Genomic DNA, 15,402 nt, shown 5'->3' with positions numbered 1-15,402 from the left:
ATCAGGTCCCGGAGACTTATCAACCTTCAGACCTAACAGTCTCTCCAACACCAAATCCTGGCAAATAGAAATTCCCTTAAGTTCAGGTCCTTCAGCCACTGTTACCTCAGGGAGATTGCTTGTGTCTTCCCCAGTGAACACAGATCTGAAGTACCCATTTAATTCCTCTGCCATTTCTTCGTTCCCAGTAATATATTCCCCTGCTTCTGTCTTCAAAGGCCCAATTTTTGTCCTAACCATTTTTTTGCCTTGGACATACCTAAAAAAGCTTTTACTATCCTCCTTTATATTCTTGGCCAGTTTACCTTCGTACCTCATTTTTTCTCTGCGTATTTCCTTCTTACTAATCCTCTGTTGTTCTTTAAAAGCTTCCCAGTCCTCCGTTTTCCCACTTATCTTCGCTAAGTTATACTTTTTCTCTTTTAACCTTATATGTTTCTTTACTTCCCTCGTCAGCCACGGCCGCCCATGTCTCCTCCTGGGATCTTTCTTCCTTTTAGGAATGAACTGATCCTGCAACTTCTGCATTATACACAGAAATATCCGCCATTGTTCCTCCACGGTCTTCCCTGTTAAGGTATTGAACCATTGAACTTTGGCCAGTTGCTCCCTCATTGCTCCATATTTCCCTTTATTCAACTGAAATATTGTCACTTCAGATTGTACCCACTCCCTCTCAAATTGCAGATTGAAGCTTATTGTATTATGGTCACTACTTCCCAATGGCTCCTTCACTTCGAGGTCACTGACCAATTCTGGTTCGTTACACAATACCAGATCCAGAATCGCCTTATCCCTGGTCGACTCCAGCACCAGCTGCTCTAAAAATCCATCTCTGAGGCACTCCACAAAGTCTCTTGCTTGAGGCCCGATACCATCCTGATTCTCCCAGTCTACCTGCATGTTAAAATCCCCCATAACAACTGTAGTAACATCTTTGCGACAAGCCAATTTCAGCTCCTGATTCAACTTACCTCCAACATCCAGACTACTGTTTGGGGCCTGTAGATGACTCTGTCCATTGATCAAGATCTCTTTGTAATCTTAGTTAGAAATGATTTTTTTCAGCTGTATGACACTGTAATCGTTTGCTGTAAATGCTGTGTCTTATGATCCTGCTGCACAGCTACCTGATAAAGAGCAGCGCTCCAAAAGTTAGTATTTCCAAATAAATCTGTTGAACTATAATCTGGTGTTGTGGTATTTTTAACTTTGTCCACCCTAGTCCAACACTGGCACCTCCACATCATTACTATACGAACAATCTTGGTGTCAGCTGCAAACTTATTAACCATGCTTTCTATATTATCGTTTATTTCTCATATAGTATTCAGGAGATCGAGCTGTGTGAGATTTGTACCCTCACTATTCCTGGAACCATGATAGTAACTGCCCCATTTGCAATTAATTGTTTAAGTGTATACTAAAAACTAGTGGACCGTTGAGGACGTCATTCTGTACAGTCTTAACCAATTTTGAAATTCATCAATAACTAGTTTACAGTTAGACTCAGGAAAAGCCAACACCCTTTTAAGATAAGCTATAGGAACAGGAAGGTAGTTTGGACACTTGAGCCTGCATCAGCATTCAATAGGTTCTTGGCTGATCCAATATTCCTCACATCCACTTTCCTGCATTTTCCCATTTCCCTTAATTCTGCTACTGATCACTGATATAACTATTTCAACCTCAAATATGCACAAGGACTGTGCCCCCATAGCTTTTCTGTGGCAAGGAGTTCCAAAGACTTTCAACCCTTTGAAAGAAGGAATTTCTTGTCATTTCAGTCTTAAATTGGCATCACTTTATTTTGAGACTATGCTGTCTGGTCCTAGATTCTCCCATGAGGGAAAGCATCCTCTCAACATTTACCCTTTCATGCTCCTTAAGTATCCTACACGTTTCAATTAGACCACTTATTGTTCTAAATGAGGAGAGTCACAACCTATTTACCTTTTGCTCAGAAGACAATCCCTCCATACTGGGGATAATTTTGGTGCACCTTCTCTGAACTGCTCCAATAAAATGATATATTTTCTTAAATAAGGGGACCAAAATAGTTCCAGAGGTCTCACCAGCACTTTGAATAGTTGCAGTGAGATTTTCCTCTCATACTCCCACCCTTGAAATAATGGCCAACTCTGCATTAGCCTTCCTCATTAATTGCTGAACTTGTGTGCTAGCTTTCTGTGTTTTGTACATAAGTACCCCCAATCACAAGCTTCCTATAGTTTTCTCCATTAAAACAATACAGTGAAATGCCCGTATCTGCGGATTCAGTTTCCATGATTTCAGTTATCCGCTGTTTACTGCAGCACAAAAATATTACATTGAACATTCCAGAAATAATTCCAGGCAGCTGTCGGGGAGGTAAGTTTCCCATTTAAATGATAGGGTTCGCTATTATCCGCAGTTTCGGGCATCCACGGTAGGTTGTGGATACGGGGGGACACCTGTACTCTTCTTTTGTTCTCCCTTCCAAAATGAACACTTTCACATTTTCCCACATTCTACTCCATTTGCCAACATTTTCCCCACACACTTAACCTGTACTATCTCTCGATAATAAAATAAAGAACTGCAGATACGGGAAATCTAAAATAGGAATTTCTGGGGCACTCTGCAGGTCTGACAGCATCTGTGGGGAAAAACAAGAGCTAATATTTTGGGTCTAGTGATCTTTCTTCAGAACTAAGAGGAGCTAGGAAAAGGTGGTATATAAGCTGAAAACATCAGGCAGAAGGGGGTAACAGATTAAGCAATAGTTGGAAATGGAGCCCAGAGAGAGAGAGAAAGATAGGTAGACAAATAAATGATCACCTTCCAGATGAAGTAATGATTTACTGGCATTTCACTCAGTACAGTCTTCTGTATTCACTGTTCACAATGAGGTCTCCTCTACACTGGGGAGATGAAGCACCAACAGTGCAGCCACCTGTGTTCTGTCTGCAAACATTACTCTGAACTTCCAGTTGCCTAACGCACTTCAGACTACTCCCACCAAGGACCATGTGAGCAAACCCTAAAGCATTCATCAAATTAGCACTGAAATTGATCTTAGAAAGCACATACCAAAGCTATTTCTAGCATAATCAAACAACTGAATGCACTCTGCTAAAAAGCAGAAAGACATTTTTATGACCTTTGCTAGAAAACTCTTGAATCCCACCTTCCCATTGCAGCTTCTTGTGTCACAACCACAGGAAAGTAAGTCCAGTGAAATTAAGAAGAAAAAATATTATTCCACAAGTAAGATATGGAATGAGTAGAGCATGAGATAGTCCAGCCTCCTACTTTAAGAAACGCAAATAATATGTCAATAATTGAGAATTTAATGAACACGGTATGACAACATACCTTGTGCTTTAATTCAAAAAGTAAACAGGGAGAAGCCCTTTACCTCTATCCTGTAAACCACAGAGACCTGCATTTACAATGTAACATAATTATTGGTGCACTGAAATCATACTGTGCAATCCTTATATTATTTTGTACTTATGTCTCTGAATATGTTACCAATTATGATTGTGACATTTTTTGTTTTGTCAACAACATTTGCCACCATGATACGTTTTCAGCAAACTAGTTACCTACCTGCATTTCTCAGGGATCGTTCCCTCCGGAACACCCTAGTCCATTCCACAAGCACCATCCCCCCTCTCCACGGCACTTTCCCATATAATAGCAGAAGGTGCAAAACTGCCCACCACCACCTTCCTGCTCACTTTCCAGGTGAAGCAGCATTTCATCTGTACCTCTTCCAATCTTGAGTATTGTATTTGCTGCACCCAATGTGACCTACTCTACAATGGAGAAACCAACGCAGATTGGGTGACTGCTTTGCAGAACACCTCCGATCTGTGCACAAGCATGACTCCGACCTTCCCGTAGCTAGTCATTTTAACACAGCATCCTTAATGAGTACTTTTCATTGGTATTCACCGAGGAGAGGGGCATAATGAATGTCGAACTTCGGGATAGAAGTTTGATTAGGTCAAATCGCCATAAGGAGGGAGGACGTGTTGGTATTAAGGTGGACAAGTCCGCACGTCCGAATGGGATCTACCCCAGGCTACTGAGGGAAGCAAGAGAGGAAATAGCTGGGGCCTTAACAGATGTCTTAGCAGCATCCTTGAACACGTGAGGCTCTGGAGGACTGGAGAATTGCTAATGTTGTCCCCTTGTTAAAGAAGGGTGGCAGGGATGATCCAGATAATTATAGGTCAGTGAGCCTGATGTCAGTGGTAGGGAAGCTGCTGGAGATGCTACTAAGGGATAGGATCTATTTACATTTGGAAGAAAATGGGCTTATCAGTGGTAGGCAACATGGTTTTGTATAGGGAAGGCCATGTCTTACCAACTTTATAGAATTCTTTGAGAAAGTGACAAAGTTGATTGATGAGGGAAGGGCTGTAGATATCATATACATGGACTTCAGATATGACATGAAGTCAAAGGTGTTTGATAAGGTTCCCCATGGTAGGCTGATGAAGAAATTGAAATCGCATGGAGTCCAGGGTGTATGAGTTAAATGGATAGAGAACTGGTTGGACAGCAGGAGACAGAGTGCAGTCATGCAAGGGAGTTTCTCAAAATGGAGAACTGTGATCAGTGGTGTTCCACAGAGATCCGTGTTGGGACCACTGTTGTTTTTGATATACATAAATGATCTGGAGGAAGGCACAGATGGTCTCATTAGCAAGTTTGCAGAAGACACTAAGATTTTGGTGGAGTAGCACATATTGAAAGGGACTGTCAGAAAATGCAGCAGACTATAGATAGATAGGAGAGTTGGGCAGAGAAATGGCAGATGGAGTTCATCTGGGCAAATGCAAAATTATGCATTTTAGAAGATCCAATTCAAGATAGAACCGTACAATAAATGGAAAAGCCCTGGGGAGAATTGATGTATAGAGAGATCTGGTGTTCAGGTCCATTGTACCCCGAAGGTTTCACACAGGTCAATAAAGTGGTCAAGAAGGCATACGGCATGCCTTCCTTCATCGGATGGGGTATTCAGCGCAAGAGTTAGCAGGTCATGTTCCAGTTGTACAAGACTTTGGTTTGGCAACATTTGGAATACTGTGTACAGTTCTAGTCGCCATATTACCAGAAGGATTGGATGCTTTGGAGAGAGTGCAGAGGAGGTTCACCAGGATGTTGCCTGGTATGGAGGGCACTAGCTATGAAGAGAGGTTGAATAGATTCAGATTATTTTCATTAGAAAGACAGAGGTTGAGGGGGGAACCTGATTGAAGTTTACAAAATCATGAGCGGTATAGACAGGGTGGATAGCAAGAAGCTATTTCCCAGAGCAGGGGACTCAATTACCATGGGTCATGAGTTCAAAGTGAGAGGGGAAAAGTTTAAGGGAGATATGTGTGGAAATTTCTTTACACAGAGGATAATGGGTGCCTGGAACATGTTGCCAGCTGAGGTGGGCATAAAAGCATCATTTAAGATGTATTGAGACAGATACATGAATGGGCAGGGAGCAGAGGGATAAAGATCCTTAGAAAAATAGGTGACAGGTTTAGATAGAAGATCTGGATCAGCACAGGCTTGGAAGGCCGAAGGGCTGTTCCTGCGCTGTAATTTTCTTTGTTCTTTGTCCTGCTCGCATACACACTTATTTGTTGAATCACAGTACAAAGTGGAGGGACAACATCTCATCTTCAGAGTAGTCACTTTACAACCTTCTGGACTTAATATTGAATTCAACACCTTCGGATTGTGAACCCACTCCCATTCCTTTCTGGGAGAAAGTGGCGAGTGCAGATGCTGGAGACCAGAGTCGAAAAGTGTGGTGCTGGAAAAGCACGGTAGGTCAGGCAGCATCTGAGGAGCAGGAGAGTCAACGTTTCAGGCATAAGCCCTTCATCAAGAATGGGCCCTTGCTGATGAAGCGCTTATGCCCGAAACGTTGATCTCCTGCTGCTCAGATGCTGCCTGACCTGCTTTGCTTTTCCAGCACCACACTTTTTGACTTAATTGTTCTGCCATTCTCTTATTCTGATCACTTTCTGTGGTCTATCAACACCTTTTCTACCCCAGCACTCCACTGCACCCCTCTCCACCGCTGTTGCATGAATGCTGTCCCCTCCACACTGCGCATCAGCTGTGATGAGCTCCTGGTCTCTCTCTCTCTCTCCCCACCCCCCTCATGGATGCTGCCTGACCTTCTGTGATCTCCAGCACTTCTTGTTTTCAGTACAGATTCCAGCTTCTGCTGTAATTTGCTCCAACATCTGTCTAGGTTGGCCCAAGGCACTGAGAGTCATAGAGTCATAGGGTCTGGAAACAGACCCTTCAGTCCAACCCGTCCATGCCAATATCCCAACCTGTCCCACCTGTCAGCACCCGGCCCATATCCCTCCCAATCCTTCCTATTCATATACCCATCCAAATGCCTCTTAACTGTTGCAATTGTACCAGCCTCCACCACTTCATTTCATGGGACAAACAAAACCAAATCAAAGAGAGAAATATGAAGACAGATGACTAAAAGCTTGGTCAAACTCTCAAAAAAGGCTATCAAAGCAGGAGTATCTTGAAGGAAGAGATCCACCAACTCAAGAAATAATTTTCAAAATGTAAGTGCTATTCTGTTGCTGTTAGGTTGTGTGGAACAACAAAACAACTTTGAGTGTCAGCAGTTCTACAGAAGACCAAGAGCTATAGCATTTTACAACATTAAGCAACCTTTTGGTTAAAAAGTGTCTTGAGACATCGTCAGGATGTGATGATGCAATGCATAAATGCAAATTAATTTGTTTCTTCAGTCTTTCTGTCATGAGACACAGAAATACCAGCTTGGGCAGTGGTGAGTAAGCAAACTGTCTTCTACTCTGTCTTATTTATGTGTACAATATATCGTAACATAAATCTCTTGCAAAATGTATGTAATAACAATTTGTAGATTCAGAGCTCCATTTTCTGGCTCATCAAAAAATATAAGTATGCTTTTCAGAATAACACCTCTGGGAGGTTTATTTTTAAGTTCTTGACGTACTGAGTGCTTGCAACACACAAAGGAAAGTCATTTGACTTCTCTGCAATAAGAACTAGCAGCTATTTTGAATCAGGAGTACCATGAATGAAATGTAAAAACAGGTTGGAGCAAACTTACAAAGAAAAATTCTTCAGAAAATTAAACAAGCATTGATAATTAAATTTGCATAATGTACTTTTGCTGTAAATGTTGACTTGGAAATAAAGGTTATGTTGTCATGAAAGTGTGGGCTATATGTATAGAGTGATATTGAACTAAATAGTATAGTTATTATCTAGAAGTCTATGCTGTTTGACAGGAGACCATGGAGCGAGGTAGCATGTGGCACAGTGGCTCAGTGGTTAGCACTGCTGCCTCACAGCACCAGGTTCGATTCCAGCCTCGGGTGACTGTCTGTGTGGAGTTTGCACATTCTCCCCGTGTCTGCGTGGGGATGCTCTGGTTTCCTCCCACAGTCCAAAGATGTGCAAGTCAGGTGAATTGGCCTTCTAAATTGCCATAGTGTTAGGTGCAGTGTTCAGAGGGAAATGGGTGTGGGTGGGTGACTCTTCGGAAGGTCAGTGTGGACTTGTTGGGCCAAAGGGCCTGATTCCACACTGTAGATGAATCTAATCATGCATATGAGAACTGCAAAAGAAATGGAGAACAGTATTTATAACATATTTGTGAAAATATGGAAGGTCTTAGAGTTCATATACTGAATAGAAGGAGCACATAGTTTTACTCACTATGAGCATTTAATAGTCTTCAGGATTGCGGTAAGGTTGAGCAAGAGTGTCAGAGATCTTTACAGATATTTTTTGCTATTTATATAAAATCATTTTAATCAGTCCCTTGTAAATAACTTCATGTGTTTTCTTGATATGGATTTCCTTTTGGAAGTGAAACTGTAAATCTTGAATGAATGGTGGCATTTATTGCAATATTGTAAAACCTCTGTTCATTATACAGGGAAGGCTTATTGCAGTACACTAAAATTCATCCTTTTTTTGCACAATGAAGATTTCTTGTTGCAGCAATGCTTCTTGTTGCATTGTATTTTATGCCGTCAGTGATTGCATTTAGTGCTTAAATTGTGGAAAGGCAAATCAGGGCAAGACTTATACACTTAATGGTAAGGTCCTGGGTAGTGTTGCTGAACAAAGAGACTTTGGAGGACAGGTTCATAATTCCTTGAAATGGAGTCATAGGTAAATAGGATAGTGAAGAAGATACAGAGGAAACTCGATTATCTAGCATTTGATTATCCGAATATTGGATTATATGGCAAGATCGCAAAGTCCCAATCCTCGCTTAAACTGTTATCCGGCATTTGATTATCCGGAATTTGATTAACCGAATGGAATACTTCCCACTTGTGTCCTTCAGATAATCAAAGTTCCTCTGTATTTGGTATGCTTGCCTTCATTGAGTATTGAGTATAGGAGTTGGGAGGTTATGTTGCAGCTGGACAGGACGTTGTTTAGGCCACTTTTGGAATACTGAGTGCAGTTCTGGTCTCCCTGCTCTAGGCAAGGATGTTGTGAAACTTGAAAGGGTTCAGAAAAGATTTACAAGAATGTTGCCAGAGCTGGAGGATTTGAGCTGTAGGGAGAGGCTGAATAGGCTAGGGCTATTTTGCCTGGATTGCCAGAGGCTGAGAGATGACCTTATAAAGGTTTATAAAATCATGAGGGACATGGATAGGGTAAACAGACAAGGTCTTTTCCCAGGGTGGGGAGTCCAATACTAGAGGGCATAAGTTTAAGTGAGAGGGGGAAGGTGATTTGAGTGGCAACTTTTCATGCAGAGGGTGGTGCGTGTATGGAATGAGCTGCCAGAGGAAGTGGTTGAGGCTGGTACAATTACATTTAAAAGGGATGTGGATGGGTATATAAATAGGAAGGTTTAGAGGGACATGGGCCAAATGCTGGCAAATGGGACTAGATTTATTTAGGATGTCTGGTCGGCATGGATGGGTTGGACGAAAGGGTCTGTTCCATGATATACTTCTCTATAACTCTGTGACTCTAAATATATCCCTGCTGGGCCAGGTGCTTGCGTAAGTGACAGAAATACATTTCAGATAAAGATTTTTGGGTTAAAACCTAAATTGACAAACAGTAAACAACATATTTATATAAAATTACCTTGTACAATTTCCATATGCATATTATTTGCATTGAAAAATACATTTTGAAAATCAATAAGGAAATAATCTGAAGATATTTAAAATTCTCAGTCATGTTTGCATCTTAAAAATGGAATAATTTGTCAACCTTGTTGAATTCTTTCATGAGATAAATGAGCAAGTACATAGGATATGCACACAAAAATAAGCCACTTGGTCAAACCAGACTATTTCAGTGTTCATGCTGAACACGAGACTCCTATGATTCTTCATCTAAATTTACTTTCGGAAGCATCTATTCCCTTAACCTTAAAATGCTTGTCTACTTCTTAAAATTCTCTTCAGTTACTCCCCTGTTGTACAAAGTTTCACATTCTTACTGCTGTTTAATTAAATAAAAATGTTTCTTCTGAATTCCTTAATGGATTTCTTGGTGACAATCTTATATTGATCAATCTTATGTTAATCTTATACTCCCACAAAGAGAAAATATTCTATCTAGATCTGCTCTATCAAAAATCATCTAATTATAAAGCTTTACCAACAAGGGAATCATAGAATCCCTAACATGTGGAAACAGACAGATAGGCCCAACAAATCCACACCAACCCTCCAAAGAGTATCCCATCCAGACCCATTCCCCTACCCTACTACTCGACATTTCCCCTGACTAATGCACCTAACCTACACATCCTTGAACACTATGGGCAATTTAACATGACCAATTCACCTGACCTACACATTTTTGGAAGGTCGGAGGAAACCAGAGCACTCTGACAAAACCCACGCAGAAACGGAGAAAATGTGTAAATTCCACAGACAGTCACCCAAGGCTGGAATCAAACCTGGGTCCACGGTGCTGTGAGGCAGCAGTGTTAACCACTGAGCCACTGTGTTGGGAATTCTCTGAATAAAGTTTTCCATTAGGTTAACACTCTGGCTTTTTGAAGAGAAAAGAGACCACACCTGTCAATTCTTTCCTGATTTGTACACCCACATATTTCTGGTAAAATTCTCAGTTAACATTCCCTGGTGCCTCGATATCCTTTAGAAAATCTAGTGACAAAAATTGCACAGAACTCTCTTATTTGTGGTCTAACCAAAATTCAATGCACGTTTAATATGATCTGCTAGGTTTTCAATTCTCTTCCTCCAGAATAGACAATGTGCTTCTTTTGTTACAAAATCTTGTCAAGTGACCCTTCAGTTCTGAAGAAGGTGCATTGGACCTGAAATGTTAATTGTGTTTTCTGTTGACAGATGCTGCCAGACTTACTGAATTTCTCCAATACTATCTGCTTTTGTTGTGGATTTCCAGCGTCCACAGTTTTTTTTTATAAATGGCCTAGCAAACACACTGTGCAACTTGTAGCAATTGATGCATTTGTAATCCCACCTCCCTAATCTTCCCACAAAAATATATTATCACATATTTATCTGTGTTTTGTAAATTATTTGTTACTCTGCAGGTAGGCAAGGGTAATGTAGTACACATAATTTATCTCCCAAAAGGCCTTCAACATATTCGCCAGATATTCCAATGGATCATTGGAGCTGTACAGACTGTAAGGACCATGCAGAATCCTCAATGCGGCAGACTCCATGAGAACTGCCCAGGAAATGGAAACTTCCAATGAGCAATTCCCTTGTATCTGAAACTCTCAAAAAAAGCCATAGAAAGTTGAAAATTGGAGCAGGAATAGGCCATTCGACCCTTTGAGCCTGGTGTACTGTTCACTACAATCATGGCTGATCATCAAGCTCAATACCCTAATCCCAACCTCCTGCCATATCCCTCGATTCCTTTAGCCACAAGAGTTACATCTACATCTTTCTTGAAAACACAATATTTTGGCCTCAATCATTTTCTGTGGTTGTGAATTCCACAGGCTCACCATCTTCTGGGTGAAGAAATTTCTCCTCCTTTTAGTCATAAAAGGTTTACCCTTATCCTTAAACCTCTGGATCTGAACCTCTAACCTGTATAGTCCAGTTAGAATTTTACAGGTTTCTATGAGATCCCACCTCATTCTTCTAAACTCCAGTGAATACAATCCTAATTGACTCAGTCTCTCCTCATACATTGTCTTGCCATCCCAGGAATCAATTTGGTAAATCTTTGCTGCATTCCCTCTGTAGCAAGAAGATCCTCAGATAAGGAGACCAAAAGTGTACTTAATATTCCAGGTGTGACCTCACTAATGCCCTATATATTTGCAGCAAGACACCCTTGTTTCTGTATTCAAATCCTATTGCTATGAAGGCAAACAAATAGTTTGTCTTCTTTGCTGCTTGCTGGATCTGAACACTTGCTTTCAGTGACTGGTACACAAGGTCTCATTGAAAATTTCCCATCTCAAATTACAACTATTCAGATAATAATCTGCCTTCCTCTTTTCACTACCAACGTAGATAACTTCACATTTATCCACAATATTACATATGCCATGCATTTGCCCATTCACCTTGCCTGTCCAAATCACACTGCAACATCTCTGCATCCTCCTGACAGCTCAACCTTCCACCCAGCTTTGTGTTATCTGCACGTTTTGAGATATTGCATTTAGTTCCCTCATCTAACATAACCATTAGCATATCTTGTGAAGAGCTGAGAACCTAGTACTAATCTTTGTGGTACCCTACTACTCACTACATGCCATTCGGAAAAAGACTTTGTTTTTCCTATCTGCTAACCAATTCCCCATCCATTTCAATGCACTAGCCCCAATCCCATGCATTTTAATTTTACACTTTAATCTGTTATGTGGAACTTTGTTGAAAGCCTTCTGAAAGTCCAAATAAACCCATCAACTGGCTCCCCCGATCAACTCTGCTAGTTATGTCCATTGCAGTGGATTTGCCGAGCATGAGTTTCCTTTTGTAGATCCATGCTTACTGTGTTTGATTCTACCACTGATTTCTAAGTGCTGAGCTATAAAATCCTTGATAATGGACTCTATCATGTTCCTCACTACTGATGTCAGACTCGTTGGTCTTTAGTTCCCTGTTTCCTCTCTACCTCCCTTTTTAAATCGTGAGGTCACGAGTTAACCTCCAATCTGTAGGAACTGTTGTAGACTCTAAAGAATCATTGAAGGTGACCACCATTGCATCCACTATTTCTAGGGCTGCTTTGTTAAATTATCTGCAATGTCGGATATTAGGCCCTGGGGAATTATCAGTCTTCAATCCCATCAATTTCTTCAACACAATTTCTCTATTAATATATTTGCTTCAGTTAACTTTCTTTCACTAAACCCTGTGTTCTTCATTATTTATGATATGTTATTCATGTCCTCCTTTGTGAAGACAGAAGCCAAGTATGAATTTAATTTGGCAGTCATTTCTTTATTCCCCATCATAAATTCTCCCATCCCTGGCTTAATTTCCACTGATCTTTATCTCTTTACATACAATTCTTCTGTCCCTGGAAACTTACTCTCATACTCTATTTCCCCCCTCTTAATCATTCCCTTGGTTCTCCTTTGCTGACTTGTAAACTGTTCCCAATCCTCAGGTCAGTTACTTTGTTTCTTGTCAATTTGTGTGCCTCTTCTTTGCATCCAGTACTGTCTCTATTTTCCCTCGTAAGCCATAGTTTGGCCTCTAATATAAAACAAAGGACTGTAAATGGTGCAAATATGGGGCAAAAGCAGAAATTGCTGGTCTAGGAGCAGGTCTGGCAGCATCTGTAATAGAGTTAGAAAAAGCAGAGTTAATGTTTTGTGTCCAGTGCCTCTTCTTCAAAACTGATGGTAGCAAAGAAAAGGTAGTATATAAGCTGAAGATAGTGGGTTGGTGGGGAGGGTAATGCAGGGAGATGAAAGTGTTAAATCCAGCATGGTCAAAGGTGAGGGTGGAGTGGGTGCTGCTGCTGGGTCTGGTAGGGATCGGCTTGGTGTTGGTTGGGTGTTGGGTTGAGTTCTGGCACGACCATGTTGAAGGGATTGCTAGCTGGGTCTATCAAAGTTGGGTCTGGGGTGGGGTTGTTTAGTTCGTGGTGAGGGTGTCAGGACATCATCCTTTTCAATCTTCAATACATCTTCTCTAGTGCCACTTCATATTTGCTATAATTTTACAACCTGAATTGCATGACATTCTCTAAAGTATAGTCTGAGAACTGTTCAATACAGATGCAGAATAACTTCACATATTTTCAGTTCTATTTCTTCAAAAAATAAAGGCTAGTGCTTTTGTTTGTCATTTATATATTATTTGGATGAGACCTTAAGAGGCATGGTTCGTAAATTTGTGACTGACACTAAAATTGGTGGTATAGTCGGCAGTGAAGAAGGTTATCTAAGATTGCAAAGAGATCTTGATCAATTGGGTTAATGGGCTGAGGATTGGCAGATGGAGTTGAATTTGGATAAATGCAATGTAATGCATTTGGGTAAAACAAACAAGGGCAGGAATTATACAATTAATGGTAGGGCCCTAGGTAGGGTTGTTGAACAAAGAGACCTAGGGGTTCAAGTACATAATTGTTTGAAATTTCCATTACATATAGACAGGTTGGTTAAGAAAGTGTTTAGCATGCTTTCCTTCATTGATCAGACCTTTGAATATAGGAGTTGGGACATCATATTGAGGTTATACAAGACATTGGTGAGGCCTCTTCTGGAGTACTGTGCACAGTTCTGGCCACCCTGCTACCAGATGTATATTATTAAATTGGAAAGGATTCAGAAAGATTTACTGTGATGTTGCTGGAAATGGAGGGTTTGAATTGTAAAGATAAGCTGGGACCTTTTTCACTGGTACGCAAGAGACTGATAGGTGACCTTACAGAGGTTTATAAAATCACGATGAGTATAATTAAGGTGAATGGCAAATGTTTTTTCCTAGTGGTGCATTTCAAACATAGGGGGCATATGTTCAAGGTGAGAGGAGAAAGATTGTTTAAAAATTGAGTGCCAACTTTTTTACACATAGAGTAGTTTATGTGTGGAAACAACTACCAGAGGAAGTGGTGGATGCAGGTACAGTTGCAACATTTAAAAGACATTTTGCGAAGTACATGAATAAGAAATGTTTGGAGGGATAAGAGCCAAGTGCAGGTAGTTGGGACTAGTTTGGGATTATGGTTGGCAAGGACCAAATGATCTGTTTCCATGCAGAATGACTCTATAAACACACATCCATGTACCTTGTACCCCACCCTTTTACCCACATAGCACACAATCCTCTTACTTCCCTAGCATCCACCCTATCTTGTCACTGATATTACACACTTCCCTTTCCTGAGTCACTTTCAAACTGACTTTGAGACCTTTAACCCCCAAAACACTGCAGGAAGTGTTGTATGAAGGGGGATGTCTTTGTCTGCAGCACACCTCCAATGCTGAATGGGGTTTTCCCTGGTTTCCTTCAATGGATGAATTAGGGACTGGCCAGGCTTAGAAACTTGGCCTGAAAAATCACTAACAGGTATGTTGGTAATTTTAAAGAGAATTACTATTAGTTGAACCTGTTTAAATGTAATCACAATATCTGGACCAATAAATGAAGAGTAAAACATAACTGTAATTGATACAGAGTTTGGGGACATATTTCGTGTAATTCCTTCATAGGCTGGGAATGTTGTTGCAAAACCCAGCATTTATTGCATTCCCGAATTCATAGGAAAGTAATGAGCTGCCTTTCTTTTAAGTGCTGCAAATGAACATTGCAGTTAGGAAGGAAGTTCCAGAATTTTGATGAGTTTTTGAGGGTTCCTCTTTCATTCTCACTAGGTCCTTTATTAGACGTTGCAGTCACATTTTCGCATTTCCTTCCATATTTGTGTTGACATATGGGATTTTTGGACTCACGCAGATGCAGAATTAGAAGAATTAAACGTTATTCTTAATAATCATTATTACTCAGTTAGATCTAAAGCAACAACAATGCACAAAAAAAGCACAAATTTTGTTACAGTATTTAAATTGGCATAGGATAACAACCTATGTTAAGTTAGCAACCTTTCTTTTAATAACTGATGCACCTGTACACAAGATCCATCACAATAAACATGCTTTCCGAGGTCACATCAAAGAGATTGTGTACTTGTCTCTAACTCAGTCAGTGCACCTCAAGTAACACACAGTACATGAGATACTTTGAGATGTATCAACCCAAAAATATAAACTTTAATGAAATTAAATTTACATATTAAATTATCCATTTTACAGTTTTCATCACAATAGTAATGTTTATACAGTACACAATTCCTTTGTTAAAATGTTCTAAACTGCTTGTTCCTTTGTTGCTTCACTCTCTCACACTTTTCTGTCCATCT

The 15,402-nt window shown here is 40.4% G+C and overlaps 1 protein-coding gene across 3 annotated transcripts in view; it reads left to right on the top strand.

The window, feature by feature from the left end:
* The window catches only part of LOC140483637 (hyaluronidase-1-like), a 60,792-nt gene that overhangs the window by 32,859 nt on the left and 12,531 nt on the right, over nt 1-15,402 (top strand). Inside the window, exon 1 of one of the 3 annotated variants that reach the window (XM_072581945.1) lies at nt 6,805-6,823. The exons of the other annotated variants lie outside the window; for them this stretch is intronic. The gene's annotated coding sequence lies outside the window, so the exon portion shown is untranslated. Of the gene's footprint in view, nt 1-6,804; nt 6,824-15,402 lie in introns of those variants that run through there. 3 annotated transcript variants of the gene reach the window in all.

This window comes from Chiloscyllium punctatum, chromosome 12, assembly GCF_047496795.1.
Source record: "Chiloscyllium punctatum isolate Juve2018m chromosome 12, sChiPun1.3, whole genome shotgun sequence".
In the NCBI taxonomy this organism is placed as follows: Eukaryota; Metazoa; Chordata; class Chondrichthyes; order Orectolobiformes; family Hemiscylliidae; genus Chiloscyllium; species Chiloscyllium punctatum.
The sequence above is the reverse complement of the archived record's forward strand: the minus strand, read 5'-3'. Positions and strand labels throughout refer to the sequence as shown.